The sequence below is a fragment of the Equus przewalskii genome, chromosome 26 (genome assembly GCF_037783145.1).
Source record: "Equus przewalskii isolate Varuska chromosome 26, EquPr2, whole genome shotgun sequence".
Classification (NCBI taxonomy): Eukaryota; Metazoa; Chordata; class Mammalia; order Perissodactyla; family Equidae; genus Equus; species Equus przewalskii.
Window position 1 is genome coordinate 27560065 of NC_091856.1, and position 15831 is coordinate 27575895.

General features: G+C 41.5%; 1 protein-coding gene across 27 annotated transcripts in view; it reads right to left on the reverse strand.

The window, feature by feature from the left end:
• The window catches only part of DENND1A (DENN domain containing 1A), a 513391-nt gene that overhangs the window by 161136 nt on the left and 336424 nt on the right, over positions 1–15831 (reverse strand). The gene's annotated exons all lie outside the window — the stretch shown is intronic.

Genomic DNA, 15831 nt, shown 5'->3' on the forward strand with positions numbered 1-15831 from the left:
AAGAAAGTCATGGCAATAGGAAAAGAAGTAGCCAGGAACAGATTTAATATATAAAGGTAAGCCATAAGGTCTTACATAATGGCTAGAAATGGACTGTAAATTTGACTAATGAGCCTCCTAGTGGTCAAAGCAAAAACGGAAACATGAGAAATTGTGAGATTTCTTGAGTCTGTGTATTACAAACAAACCAGTTGGAAAAATGAACACAGATTTTCCTTAAAGTGAGAACTAAACGAGATTTTTCCTATGAGTCCTCAATGTAGGAATGACTCTGATACAATGGTTGTTGCCTTCAACATCAGAGACAATATCAAGTTTCCTAGTCTGTTTTTAATACGGCCTTCATTCATCTCAGGATGCCATATTGCACAACTTCTGGGCATTCCATTCATGCTGTGTTCCATGTGAAAAGGGCCCCTGAAATTGTGCAATGAGATAGTCTTGAATCATTAATTTACTCAACAAATACTGATTATTTGCTGAGTGCCCAGGACTATGCTAAGTGTTGAGGATACAACAGTGAGCAAAACCAGACATGGGCCCTGCTCTCATTAGGCTTTCATTCTAGTGAGGAAAATACCAATACTGTGATGTTGCTACTGTGACGAGCCTGTAACAGAGCTCACCAAGGAGGTCAAGGAAGGCTTCCTGGAGGCAAACAGGCTTGGTCTGAGATCTGAAGGATGAGTTGAAGTAGTTAACTCAGCAAAGAGGGGAGGGAACAGTGTACCAAGCACAGGGAACAGCATTTGAAAAGACCCTGTGGTGAGAAGGAGTTCAGAGAATAGAAATATCTGTGGCTTCAAGTGGAGAGAATGAGGGGGAATACGGCTCACAATGAGGCTAGAGAGAAAGGAAAGGATCAGAAAAGATGTGAGTACACCAAGGAATTTTCTCCGTCCTTTTGAGAGAAATGTGAAGCTATGACTGTTTCTAAGCATGCAGGTGACAGATCGAGAGCACTTTTCAGGAATCTGGAAGGGGCTTGGACACAGGACTATCTAATGGCCTGACATTATTTAAGGATAAAATAGAAAATTAGATTCAAGTGGCCCAGAAACCATCCATGAATTTTTAAGACGAATGAGTGATGATCACTTTTCTGAGCACAGGCTCCATAGCTTTCCTCAGATTCCTAAAGGTGCCTGTGAACCTAAAATACATTAAGAATCACTGATCTAGGATGGACTACATACACTTTACAAATGCTCCATGGACATTATTTTTTATTGCTAAGCTTCTGATATGGGATTTTTTTTTACAGCTTATTAAGATACATTTTACATAATTACAAAATTCATTCATTTCACGTGTACAGTTCAGTGGTTTTTAGTATAGTGACAGGGTCGTACAACTATCACTATTATCTTATTCCAGAACATTTTCATCACCCCAAAAAGAAACCCCATTTTATTGGCAGTCACTTCTCATTCCCAACCAATTCTCCTCCCCTCCTCCCTCACCCCCGTCCTAGGTAACCATTAATTCACTTTCTGTCTCTATGCATTTGCCTGTTCCGGACATTTCATATAAATGGAATCACACGATATGTGGTCTTTTGTCACTGGCTTCTTCCACTCAGCATAACGCACATCATGAACAAGTTTCACCCATGTTGAAGCACTTATCATGTGCTCTTCTTTTTCATGACTGAATATTATTCCATTATGTGGATATATCATATTTTATCTACTCATCAGTTGGTGGGCATCTGTGTTGTTTCCATTTTATGGCTATTATGAATAACGCCATTATGAACATTCATGTACCAACTTTTGTGTGGAGACAGCAGAGATTTTGAGATAAGAAAATGAATGGCAAAAATCCTCTGTTGCCAGATCTTACAGGATAAAGACAAGCTGAAAGGACACGTCAAATCATGGATCACAGTGCTTAGCACACAGCAAGCCATAAATAAGTATTTATTGAGTAGATGGGAAAAATCCTGTGCTGTTGCTAAAGGGGCATGAACTGAGTGAAGGTAGGGCTGATGGCCTCTCTGACATAAGTAATGACAACAGGCATTGAGGGGGTGACTATCCCATCTCTGCTCAGAGGGCGGAAAAGGAAAACGGTTTTCCTACGAAAGCATTTGGAGTCTGTCTCAACACCTAGATGTAAATATCTGGTTTATTGTCACCTCCTCTCTTCTGGGACACATGAGCCCCAGTGCCACAATGGTGGGAGCTCATGAGGAGCAGTGACCACCTGGCACAGGGACAGACTCTGCCATGGACTTTCTACTTGAAACAGCAATATGAAAAAGAAACATGCTTTATTAAAATGTTAAAAATATTGCCCACTTTCCAGCTCCCCAAATAATAAAAATCCTGCCCCTCCCAGGGACTAGGATGACATCTCTATCCTTTGAAATGGTGTGAGCCACTGTCGCTCTTCTTCTGGCTCCTCAAAGGCCTTGGGCCACCTGTGCGGCAGATTATTCCTCACTTAACCTGCCCTGGCCTTTCCCTCGCATTCGGGAGGTGTTTAATTACCTCAGATGCACAACGCTGCACTTCAGGTGAGCCTCTCCTAATGGCCTCATTACCATTTTACACAAAGAGGTAGTTGCTGATTGTAGCTGAGCAAATACGAGTGTGTGCCTTCCTGCCCTCCCCAGCTGGTCTGAACCCAGCCAAGAGGTCCTGGGCTCTTGGTGCCCCTGTGACCATGTAGGCCAAGACTTCTGAAGACCTCTCCTCAGCCCGCAACATGGAGAAGCTTTTGTCAGCACTTCAAACTTTGAAACTTCAAGTATACGCACATCTGGTAGCTGGTGATGGCATTTGTCCTTAAAATAAAAGTGAGGGAAGAAAATCTAAGGCTGAAATAACCCATAGACATATATCTAAAACTGATCTTGCCCTTAGTACTCCTGGGGGTGCTGGTCAGATCATTAACCTCGGGGTTCCTCAGACATAATTTGGGAGTGATGGAAATGTCAATGAGGAAGCCTTCCTCTTTTAATCAGGCATCATAGGAGGCAGACAGAAAACAAAGGAAGAGAGTCCAAAATTCATCAGGTTCTCTCTAAAGCTCCCCTCCTTTTCCTCTGCCCCATCTTGGTCACTGCAGCGTCAGCCAACCAGTCTGCTAGGCCAGATTCGGATGTCAGATTTCACACTTCTTCCCTTCCCATAACCATTCTCCACATCTTATCAACACCCCAAATATTTTCTGAATCTTCCCTCTCCTCTCAGTGTCCATGACCTTGGCCCTGCGTTGTTCAGCTCCATTCATCCTCTCTGGCCCAGATTCACAGAGGAGATTTCTAGATGGGTTCTCTGTCTTCACTTTCCCCTCAATGCTATCCACCCATAGCTGTTTCAGTAATCTTGGGAAAATACAAACCTGATCACTTTGATTCCTCCATCAAAATCCTTCAATGCCCCTACCCTTGGCCATCACTACCTGCAGAAAACAATCCCAACTCCTCAGAGCAATCTGTGAGGCTTTTCTCAACTGGTCTCACCTCCCTTGGCCCCACTTAATGTTATACGTGACTGATACGCTGAACTGCTATCTAGAAGCATATACCACTCTCCAGCCCATACACATGCTGACAACTCAGACAGAGCTGTGCCTTCCTGTCCTGCTTGTGAACATCTATTCACCCTTTGAAAGACCATCCAGGTGTCCATGAATGGGGGCCTATTAAGTAAAGTATACTACAGTACATCCTCATAATGAATTACTGCATGGCTGCTAGAAAGAATGTGGCAGTACTCTATGAACTCACATGAAAAGATGTCCACAAAATATTGCCAAATGGGGGGAAAACACTCAAGTTGTAGAGCAATATGTACAGCATGAATCATTTTAAAAATTATAATATGTACATATAGATAGGAAAAATCTAAAATGCCATGGATCAAGCTCTAACCATGCAGAGATGCTTGCACTTTCTATTTTACACACTTTGATTGTTTTGATTACCCTTTATGAAAAAGCATATGTTACTTTTATAATAAAGAATTTAAATGAGGTATTTTTTTTAATAGTCAAATTAAACATTGCCTTGGGTTAAGGGAAAGAGGAAATCCAGATGTCCCCTCATCTGTGAAGCCTTCCCTGACCCCTAAGATAGGGTTAATGACGCTCTGCCTGGGCCCCCTTACACTGCATAGGTGATTCTTCAGTGAGTTGCAGGGTCTACCATCTTTCCTGCTAGACTGTGAGTTCTCAGAAGGTCCAGCAGCGTTTGGCCCAGAGCAGTCACTCAGCACTTTCTGCTGAATGAAAGAACAGACGAGTGAGTGTTTCTACATCTTGAAAGGAATTTCCAGTGGCTGAGTCTCTGCTTGGAAGAAAGTCTAGGATTACATTCTCCAGTGATTGAGCATTTCAAGAAATTGGTCTTGGTGGGGAAGGATTGGGGGAGAAATTGGTGCTCATCCATTCCCCTTCTGCAGAAGGTCATCACTGAGATGCAACCAAAAGTGCACGGAAAACGAAGCTCTGGATGCTGAGTGAGTTAGAGTGGACAACTAGATCAGTCTCATACAACACTGCAGACAGAACAGGTCCAACAACCAATGCAGTATTCCCCACCCTCACCCAGCACCTGGTTCCTGTTTTACCTGCTCACTGCAGGCTCTTCCTTTTTGGTCTCTCGGCTTCACCTGTTCCTCTATCTCCAAGCACTCCTCGGGCAGTGAGTGTAGAGCCTGAATCACATAAGCCTAAGTCTAAGATTGGACACCTGGCTTCTCTACTTTCTTAACCTTTCTGAGCCTCAGTTTCCTTTGCTGTAAAGTGAGGTATCTGCAACACACACACATTGTGAGGGTGAAGACATACGGGATGTAAAAGGGGCCATGGATGTAGCGGACTGCCTAGCTTTTGGTTTGGTATTCAGTTCAGGTTCCATCCTTCACTTGCACCACTGCAACAGTCTTTCAGCTGGTGGGCCTTCCTCTATTTTCTTCCTGGTCGAATCCATCCTTTGCAGTGAATAATCTTTGTAAAACAAGAGGTTGAATCGTATTACTCCCTTCCTCTGAAATTTTCAGTGGCTTCATGGTGCTAGTATAGTAAAGTCCAAATTCCTCAGTACAATATTCAAGGCCTTCTATGGTCTTGGCTCAAGCTCCATTTTCAACATTGTCTTCTACTCAATTTCACAGGCCGTAAAACCATCCCCAAGCATGGCATACTCTTTATCCCATTCTCTAACAAAACTCTTCTATAAGTACCTCTGACTTTCCGCGATGCCTCTGTCACAACAAATAGCTCTTTCTCAGGGCACATTAGCCTGTCCCTTTGCTTGATGCCTAATCTTTGCAGGCCCCATGGCGGAGATGTGCTGGGAACAGAGCTGCATACGACTAGGGCCCAGCTCTTGAGAGCTTGCAGTCAAGCTCCCTCAGACCAGCCACAAGTTAGCCTATTCCTACTTCAAAAGGGGCTCTTGTATGTTACACCTCATCATCCTATTATTCAGCCTTTTATATAATCAGCAGTTTACATATCTTCCTCCCCACTAGAATGAAAATAACTCTTACAATTCATATCAGCACTCAACAAGTATAGGCTTATTTTGTTATCACTGGGTTGCAACTTGCAGGGGGAAGGGAGAATAAGGATGGCATACTGTTCACCTCTCCACCTCTAAGACACTCCTATCCACCTCTTTCCATCAGTGCTGGCACCTTAAGTGCTTTCAGCAGCCTCCCCACGGCTCTGAGGATGAAGACTGAAGTACTAGCCCAGCTGTGAAGCCCAGAGAGATTTGGCCACAGCCTCTCTCACGTGCGAGGCCCCTGCGTCTCCTCTGCTGCGTCAGCACACCCTCTGGGCTCTGGGCTCCGGGCTCCAGTCACTGGCCTCCCTCACACCCCAAGACCATTGAGAGGCTAATTTCTCTGTTGGGAGTGTTCTCACCACCATCAGCCTTTTGCCTAGCATTCAAGTCTGTTCAATAGGACTCATCGCAAAGAATCTATCACCTGTTGTCCAGTGTGGTAGCTGCAGTCAAACACTTGAAATAAGGCTACTGTGACCAAGGAACTGAAGTTTCTATTTTATTTCATTTCAATCAATTTAAATTTAAATAGCCACATGTGGAAAGTGGCTACCATACCGGAAAACACAGGGCCCTAGACCAACAACTACTCATCCTTCAGATCTCAGCTCAAAGATCACTTCTTCAGTCTGGCCTCCTCAGAGTAAACCAAGGTTCCCCTGTTTTATACTCTCGCTGTACCTCTCCTTCAGAGACACACAGCAATGTGTATGATGCATTTTGCAACAATCTAGTAACTGTCTGTCTCTTCTGTTAGAATGAATGGTCTAGGAAGGCAGGGACCATGGCCATCCTCAGTGCTGGCACGACACCTCAAGTAGAGATACAGTTCTTCTAAAAGTCTGACTCAAGTCAGCCTGTGCAGGGGCCACACTGCTCTCCCCTGAGAGTTGCAATAACTGTTCAGTGTCAGAATTGGAGTTAGAAGATTTTTTTTTTTTTGACAAATCAGACACCCAACAGCAGCTGGGAGGGGGCAATAGAATCACAATTTCCTACTCCCTTTAGAAAAAGGCCCTTAAGGAGTAAGGCAAATTGATTCTTCCTTTCCTAAAGGAACTAGACATCAAGGCTGTGTTGTAAGATCTCTTGGGGAATGTTTGGGTCTGGAAAGGGCAGAGGGGGCTATTGCCTTATCTCCCCATCCTCAGGAGTGCATATACACTGGCTCCCTCTGCTCCCTTCACACCGGCAATGAAAAATGGCACAGCACATCTACTGATGCTTTAGTCAGTTCTTGCCTTAAATCTGAAGCAGAAAATCTTGATGATATGTAAAGGCAATCCCACCCTACTCTCTTTCCCAGTAATAGCTTCTGGGAAAACCAGGAATTCATCAGAAGAAAGGAATAGGAACTAGTGTATTTCTCAAACACCCTACTAGGTACCAAATGCCACGGCAGGTGTTTTCATATGGAGCATCATTAAAATTGCAGAACAACTGGGCTAGGTAGGCATGGTTATCCCCACTACACAGATGAGGAAAGTGAGCCTCAACACCACGTCATGTGGCGAGTACAGCAAGGGGCAGAGGCCAAAGTCAAGCCCAAGTCTGTCTTATTCCAAAGTCTGTGCTATTTCGTTAATTCTCACCGTTGCCAGGATTTCTTAGACCAGCAAATTAGACTTGTCCATGATACTGGTTTATTTTTTCCCAGCTTAATATATCTCCACTACTGCTTTCTCTCATTCCTTGCTTTTCTGCTTCTTTCTTGAGAACATGGCTGTGCCTTGACCTCAGTTGGCTTTAATTGCTTCTTCTGCATCCCATTTTCTCCTCAAAGATCCTGGTTCTCCATGGGGGAGTGAGGGCTGTGCTAGTTATGCGGGGCTCCAAGCTGGAGCTGGCTGTGACCCTAAGGGCCTAGGTCTCTGCTCCCTCCAGTCTCTCCTGACATCTTGTGGGCCAAGCATAAGACAGAAAGTTAGCGGCAAGCGTACAATTCTAAGCAGCTTTTTGTCAAACATAAGGATAAATTTTCATTATTTGAATGGCTACTTCATTATAAACTATAATGGTTTTCTTGAGCATTGTAAGAACGAACTATCAAGTCCTTAGGATGACATTCTTGGAGTAAAAAAGGACAATTTAAAAACAAAAACAACAGGCCCATTTCCACTATTTCCAAATAAAGTTCAAGAAGAGTCCTGCACAAACCCGTGCACTCCAGCCCCTCCCATGCGTTTAATCTGAGTACCTCAGCATTTTAAACTGAAACACACGGTAGCAAAGACTTTTGCATTTCTCTATCTATTTGTAGAATTCATCTTCCTCCAAACACATTTTTTCTGCCCAGAGCAAGTGAAGCTGTCTTTGTTTTTTCTATAAAACAATTTAGATTTAACACCATACACACATACACACACACACAACACACACACACAATTAATGCAGCTGAAAAATCCTGCCCAAGCTAAAGAAGGCTACAAGATCTGAGCTCAAAGTAAATGTGTATTTATATTATTAGGTGGTCATTCAATAAAAAGATTATTTCTAACCAAATATGTGCATTCATGTATGCCTAGATATGTATGTATCTGAGAGTATTTTCAAAGAAGGGTTTTCTCCCCCATACTTCTGGCAGTTTAGGTTTAAAGGTCAGATTTAAACTATCACCATGTTTCACAATGCAATCTGTGCAGTGCCGCGTAATGAAATGGTTCAGTAAAGGTGCTCGTGGAAATTCTTTTAATTAGGTCTAAGGCTTTTCAGTTGTCAACATGAATAAACCAAGAACCATTCTCTTGCAAACACAATGCACAAAATAAAAATGTAAGTTACCTTTGTAAAAATGGATACGCACTTGCAAAAGGAGTTATTCATGTTTTTTACAACATATCCTCCACCAATGTTTAAAGAAAAAATCAACATCTTTCAACAACACAATGGACTGCAAATAAAAACATAAAGGGGTTGCTCTGTTTCTAATGAACCAAGACACTAATGCCTGGCTCTAAGGAAAAGTATTTGAAGGAGGACTAAAGTTAATAAATAACTTGATAAATAAAATGTTTATCAAGAGACTAACGATTTTCTTCATGAGCAAAAGCCACCTTCCCATTTAACTATAATTAATTCTACAGATCAGTGGTATTTCAGAGTCGGACATGTGAATGTCCCATAATGACTCCTGCAAATTGAATGATACCCAATAAAAATGCACCAAAATGCATCACTATCTGAGGCCCAAATGATGAGCATATCACAGCAGGAACAACAAGACTCCTGCTTTTCAAAGCTGTGGTGACAAACTAAACTACTTAGATTTGGAATTTTTAGCCATCAGTTCAAAGCTGAATCTAGGGGTTGAAATTCGCAAAATGCAAACTGCAAGAAAATGGCAAGTTGCTTGGGGAAGCTGGAGTGTATTTGCGTCAAGCTCTGATAGAAAAAGCAAAACTAAATAAATGACTCCAATCATCACCAGGAGTTCAGCTTTAGATGGATAAAAAGGTGTTCATAAAAGCCAACTGGCCTGACACTTGACGTGGAATGGGACAACTTAAATGGACCAACGCATTGATCAACCAATGAGGGTATGTCTAGCAAACCCTGAGCACGAGAGTAGAATGTCCAACAGGATATTGATTTTCTCTGGGTTCAGACAGACCTGAGTTCAAATTCTGACTCAGCTGCTGGCTATTAGCTAGATGCCTTTATGCAAGTTACTTAACCTCTTCTCTTCATCTACAAAAAAGGGGTAAAGTATCCCCCTCCTTTTCTGGATTGTTATGTAGATTAAATGTCAAGATTTTCACATCAAGATTTTGCCTGGTGCACAGTACAAGCCTAACAGATAGTGACTATTCTTCCGCACTAGCCAGACTCCAAAGCCAAAACTACCTAAGCCATTATTTTAACATAAAAAAGAATAACGGGCTCACAATTACCATTTTCTAGGGCATCAATTACTGAAATGTCACTCATTATGCTAAGCCTAGTGGGTTTATTTAGCGACCCACACTCGGTGTATACTTGGGAGTTAATGAAGTGCTTGGTGTTTACAAAGATAAAAGTGGGATTTGTCTCAGCAACAACCCTGGCTGAGTGGATACAGGTTTCCATGCTTGGGGATGCAGCCAGGCTGGGTCCACGGTGGATCACATGGAAAAATCCACACAGAGTGAGAATCTCCCAAGGGGATCTGGGTATCTCCACCTCCTCAGGGAGGAAAAAAAAAAAAAAACAGGAAGGGGGGGGGTGGGAAGTGTGTATAATAGATGTGTTTCACAGTGTCCCTGCTGTGATGAACAACTTGATCCACTTACAGTTCCAAACACATGATGCATAAAAGAGCTGACAGAAATTCAATTCTTGCAAAGAAAAGCATCTGCTCTCTAGTGGGAACGGCCAAATATTAAGCAGTTTTAAGGCAGGGCAAAGACCTGGAGGAACACGCTTCATTATCTAGATAGCCAGAGTAAAGAAATGCAGAGGATTACAAATGAAGGAAAAAGTAGCCGAGATTCCAAGCATTAATTACCCGGAGTAAAATGATTCAAGTTAAATCTTTGTTACGACAAATATTAAACCCAGCTGTGTTTATGTAGCAGTTGTGAAAAAGAAGAAAAAAAGAAATCCGTGTACAATATCTGTGAGCTCTGCCAGTTAATTGAATTCGCTGGCAGCACTTCCTCTACCACGAGCCAAACATCCTCAAAGATAAAATGTAGCTTTTAAACAGACCTGGGGAAAACAGAATCAAGAAATTTCAACCAATAAAACACAACTCTTTACTGGTATAAAAGTAAAGTAAAATTCAGTAATGAAAGGAAGGAAGTCTCTTAAACATTTACTGCATTCCAAAGCTTGGAGTTGCGGTTTATTGCTGAGGTCTCTTCTGATGTTCCACAGTGCTCCTGCTCCAGCATCTTTAATGAAGTCCCATAAACTCCCATAAAATACTCAATTGTTGACAAATCATACACACACACTCAGGGCAAGACCCACTGGATCATGATGCTTCTTCCCTTCTTGCATGAAATTTACAAGTAATAGAGTGGACACTGTCATGAAGTGGTTCAACATAAAACACAGACCTACAGACAATTCCATAAAAATAAGGAGGGATGAATGACTGGATATTGGTGATGGGTGATACTGGCAAGAATTCTCTTTAGCAACTGTCCCCTGACCTAAGGTCCAGTGTCGGTAGATCTAGGGTGGTGAGAAGCTTTGGCCAGACTCTAGGAACCAGAGAAGCAACAAGAGGTTGTATCCAACACTGTGCTCTTAGTCTGGGACTCAGTGTAGTGTAGACCTTTTCACATCATTCCCTGGCTTAATTATCTTAGTTGATTTCCCCCCTACCCAAAATGTGACGTCCAAAGTTGATTTTACGACAGAAGGCCATTCCCAATCTGTCCCTCCTGTCTACTTCTTTGGTCTTGCTCTTTTGTCACTCCCAACCACACTATGTTCCATCTAGACTAAACTATTAATCCCAGCCCAAACACATTACTCGTTCGTTCACAACTCCAGCTTCCATGCATTCCTTTCCACCTCCCAGCATGCTCATCTTTCCTTTTCCAGAAAGTGACTGTTTCTTTTTTGTTTTAAAGATTATGTGTTTATTTAATTGTTTTTAATTTTTTATTTATTTATTTTTTGAGGAAGACTGGTTCTGAGCTAACATCTGTGCCCATCTTCCTCTACTTTATATGCAGGACATCTGCCACAGCATGGATTGACAAGCCGTGCATAGGTCCACACCCAGGATCCAGACCGGTGAACCCAAGGCCACCGAAGCAGAACATGTGAACTTAACTGCTGCGCCACTGGGCCAGACCCAACAGTGACTGTTTCTTACACGTCTCCATCTTCCCACAGCTCAACACACTGAGCACACATCCAAAAAACTTTGGCTGGATAAATAATCTCCATTCCTGAACTGGCTATAGATCTGCCCATTTGGGACACACTGAACCAGAAGTGTCTGGGGGCTCCTGTGGATGGAAACACAGCTGCTGGTTTGAAGTGTAAGGGGGTAGGAACGTCGCAAGAGATGTGCCAGGAAAGGTAGGAAGAGACTGGATTATAAAGGGCCATATTATGGAGCTTGAATTTTACTCAGAGGAAAACGAGGAGCCATTAAAGGGTTTTAAGTTGGAGAGCAGTGTTTACGTTCCAGAACATGCCTTCATTTACAGCCGTAGAGAACGGTCTGGGATTGGAGAAGTGGGGGGCAAGACTGGCATTCCAGCCTTCTATCAGCTCTTCTACCAACCAGGCTGTGAACTCACTGAGAGTAAGGTTCATGTCTTAATTGTCACTGCATCCATTATACCCAACATAAAGCCTGGCACATACTAGGTGCTCAGGGAATGCCTATGTTTTTGTTGGTTTGGTTTTTTTGGATTTACTGAGGTCTAATTGACAAATAAAATTGTATATGTTTAAAGTGTAAAATGTGATGATTCGAGATATATATATATATATATATACACACACACACTATGAATTAATTACAATTAAGCTAATTAATATACCCAGCACTTCACATAGTTCTTTTTTGTGTATGTAGTGAGAGCACTTAAGATCCACTCTCTTAGTAAATTTCAAGTATGCAATACAGTATTACTTATAGTCAGCATGCTGTACATTAGATCCGCAGAACTTATTCATGTTATAACTGAAAGTTTGTACCCTTTGACCAACAGCTCCCCACAGGAAATGCCTGTTGAAGGAATAAACATTCTATTAGAGAATACTAACAATATATGCTTTAACGTCACAGAAGAACCAAATCCACAAGAGTACAGCACTAAGTGCACACAAGGCCTATACATACAAAGATTTATATAAAGCCACATAATTAAAGCCTGCCCATCTCCCCAATCAGCATTTTTTCATCCTATTGGGATTTTAAAAATGGGTTTTTTGCAAGGTTTACTATTAGATTAGGGATTTCCCAGAAAGACAGGTTTTTTTCAGGCCAGACAGCCCGTGAAGTCTGCTCTGTAAGATCTAGTCCTTTGTTTCTGGGGTCAAATGCTTTGTTGACTCACAAGATAGGATGGTACTTCTAGCTCCTAAGAGGCCCTGTAGCAACATCTCTAGAGTCTGAGGTTTCTGGGCCTTTGGAAAGATATGACACAGAGAAGCTCCAGCCAATGAAGCCCTTAGCAATGACCTGACAAAGTCAAGGCCATCTCCTAGCAGGTACTGCTCTCTCTTCTCCAACTAGCACACTGAGCAGGAGTACTCCAGAGGAGAGGCAGCAAGCAGATTCCGGGCCTATTTGAATATGGGCCCTTCTGAATTGATTTTGCCTTTGGACTCCAAAAGACAGTCAGCTACGTAGTGTAGCCCAATTTTAGTGCAATTTGAACCAGTCCTGAGGTCACAATTAAACAAGACACTGTCATTCATGCAGTAAACGTTGAGTACGTGTTGTATACCGAACTCTGGGGCAGATACAAACATGAAGAAGAAACAGTTTTTGGTCTCTACCCTAGAGGAGTTTGAAGAGAGGACATAAACAAACAAAAATAATTCCAATATAACATGACTAGTGCTGTAACAGAAGAATGTGCCATGTGCCCTGAGAATACAGAGGGTAGGGCAATTAATTACTGAGAGCGCGCCAAGGAAGACTTGACTCTAGAAAGATGAGAAAACTGATTGGCGTTGGAAGAGACCAAAGGCATGGAATGCGATTAGGAAGCCACTGCCAACTTCCCAGTTTCCTAGCATAGGAGAGAAGTACCGGGTCCAAATGACTTGCTGGCCCTAACACAGGTGACCGGGATATCTACACATGCACACAACTTCAATGAAAAAAATTATTATTATATGAATTTTAAACTATTTTTCAAAAGTAGTTGCTAACTTTCATAGTACTGATAAAAGTGAAAACTGGCATAATCCTTTGGGGGAGGTGGTAGTATTTAAAAGTATGTATTAAAAGTCAAATTTTTATATAGAAGTGATTCAGAAATTCTTCTAGGAAATTCATGGAGCTCAAATAAATGATATAGAGATTTAGCTACAAATATGCCCATCACACTGCTGTTTAAAATAACACAAAACTTGAAATTATCAGGACAGGACTGGTCACATATATTATGGTATATATCCATACGGTGGAATGGTAGCTCATACATTAAAAGGCATGAATTTTAATGATTAAAATGGTCACACTATATCAGTGGTTTTCCTTTTTTTTTTTTTTACTGTGATACAGAGTAATAAATGTATTATACTTTGTAAACCAGTATATGTATATTATGTACATTTAATTGAAAAGTTTCATGAATTGACCCTTACCCATATTATATGTGATGCACTCTGATATTTTTCATTCAACTCTATTTAAAGAAATGCTTGTTGTGATCCACTAAATTGATTTTATGGTTTCATTAATGGGTGACTGCTTGCAATTTGAAGAAAGCCAATTTTAGGTTGTAAAGTAAAATCTCAGTGGCATTTAGTAATCATGGCCAAAGAGTCAAATGCTTGGCACTCAATACACCCAGTAAATTATAGCTGTAACATACATTGAATTTCTCCTGTCTCTCTTCAAAAAGGGGACTCTGATCTTCAGAGATCTTTGCTTTTCTAGATACTGGTACAGAGGAGAGTCAGATGTTGACTAAATAAAAGGGTGAATAAATTAATGAGTTTCCCAAAGTCTAGTGTTCAAACCAGAATTGCACACTTTGCTCGTTCATTCAATTCACTGACTCCACAAAAAATTCCCTGAATGTTCCTATGAGCCACGCACTGTGCCAGGGCTCTGTTCACAACCATGTAGAGTCCAAGTGCTTAGGAGGGGAAAGAATTACATCCATAAACATGATGATACAGCAAGTGGTATAAAGAGGTATGGGAAAAATGTTGTGGAAACTCAGAGGAGGGAGTGCCAAACTGTGGGAGCATCACAGAAGTGACATTCGAGGAGCACCCAATAGAACAAACCGGTTCTTGCCAGGCAGAGAAGAAGAAAGGGTATCCTGACCAGAGGGAATAGCATGGAAAGGAGCATAGCGATGTGCAAGAGCATGAGGCATTGGGGGATGGGATCATTCTCCCTGTGGCTCGGAAAGAGGTATGAGTACTGAAGTGATAGAGGATGAGGCTGAGAGGTTGTCTGAGGTCAGCATTCAGCTGGTGAAGAAGCTTGGATGTCATGCAGAAGGACTGGTGACTACCCGGGCCTGGTGCACTGTGAGTGCTCTGTAAACGGTAGATTTCATCCCTTACCTTCTCCCCTTTCTCACATCAATGAACACTGCTCAACGTGGCTTCTCTCTCTTCACATGCTTAGAAATCTCTTGGATATCCTCAAAAATTCCACCAAGGAAGAACAAGACGTTTAAGTGGTTTAAAATGTTTCACTGAATCATTTGTGATATTTTATCCAAAGAATATAGAGAAGATAAACTATAGACTTGAAGACATATAAATCATAAAGCCAAAAGCTAAGACATTCAAATGTTTCAGATAACAGGAGGAAAGACGATTTTTCCATCATAAAACTAATAATTAATCATACCACAGAAAATTTGGAAAATGAGAGGAAAAAAATGTTAGCTCACAACTTTACTATCCTAGTACACCACTGTTGGCAATTTGGAAGTTCTTTTAAAAATCTTTTCCTTGTGTGTATCTGGCTGTTTTTCTTCATTATCATCATAGTAGATATATCATTTAATATTCTGCTTTTTCCACTAAGTTCTATCCTTAGCATTTCTGTGTTGCCCACATTCTTCATAACCATCATTTTTAATGGCTGTAGAGTACACTCCATCAAATAGCGGTAGGATAGATTACCTTATTCACTCCTCCTAATTTTGGATATTAAGGTTGTTTCCAACTTTGGTTAACATAAACAATGCTATTTGGTTAGGTGGCTTTCTCCATATAGAAGTATTTGCTGGAAAAAACCTTAAAAGTAGAATTATTGAGTCAAAAGAGAAGACACATTTTAATGTCCTATTACATATATCATAATATAAGAAAGCCTGTTTTAAAAGAGCACCAATTAAGCTACAGAAAGCATGAAGTAAAAGAAAGGAGAGAGTAAGCAGATGGTAAAGGCTCCCACATATATGTGCATACGCAAAAGCCTTCAAATTTCAGGCCAAAAAATATTAGAAAGGGCCCCAACTGAGCCCTGGGAAATCTCATTCCCCAGGGATAAAGTGTGGTATGTCCACATCACTGGAAGCCTGGAAGAGTTTGAGCTCCCTTTTCAAGCTTTTTAAAAGCCCTGCCAGCTACCCATTGGCTAAACAGTTTACACTCAACATTCTTGAAGGAACAAAAGATGTTCTTTAAATTTTAGGAGGGAAACAGATGAAGAG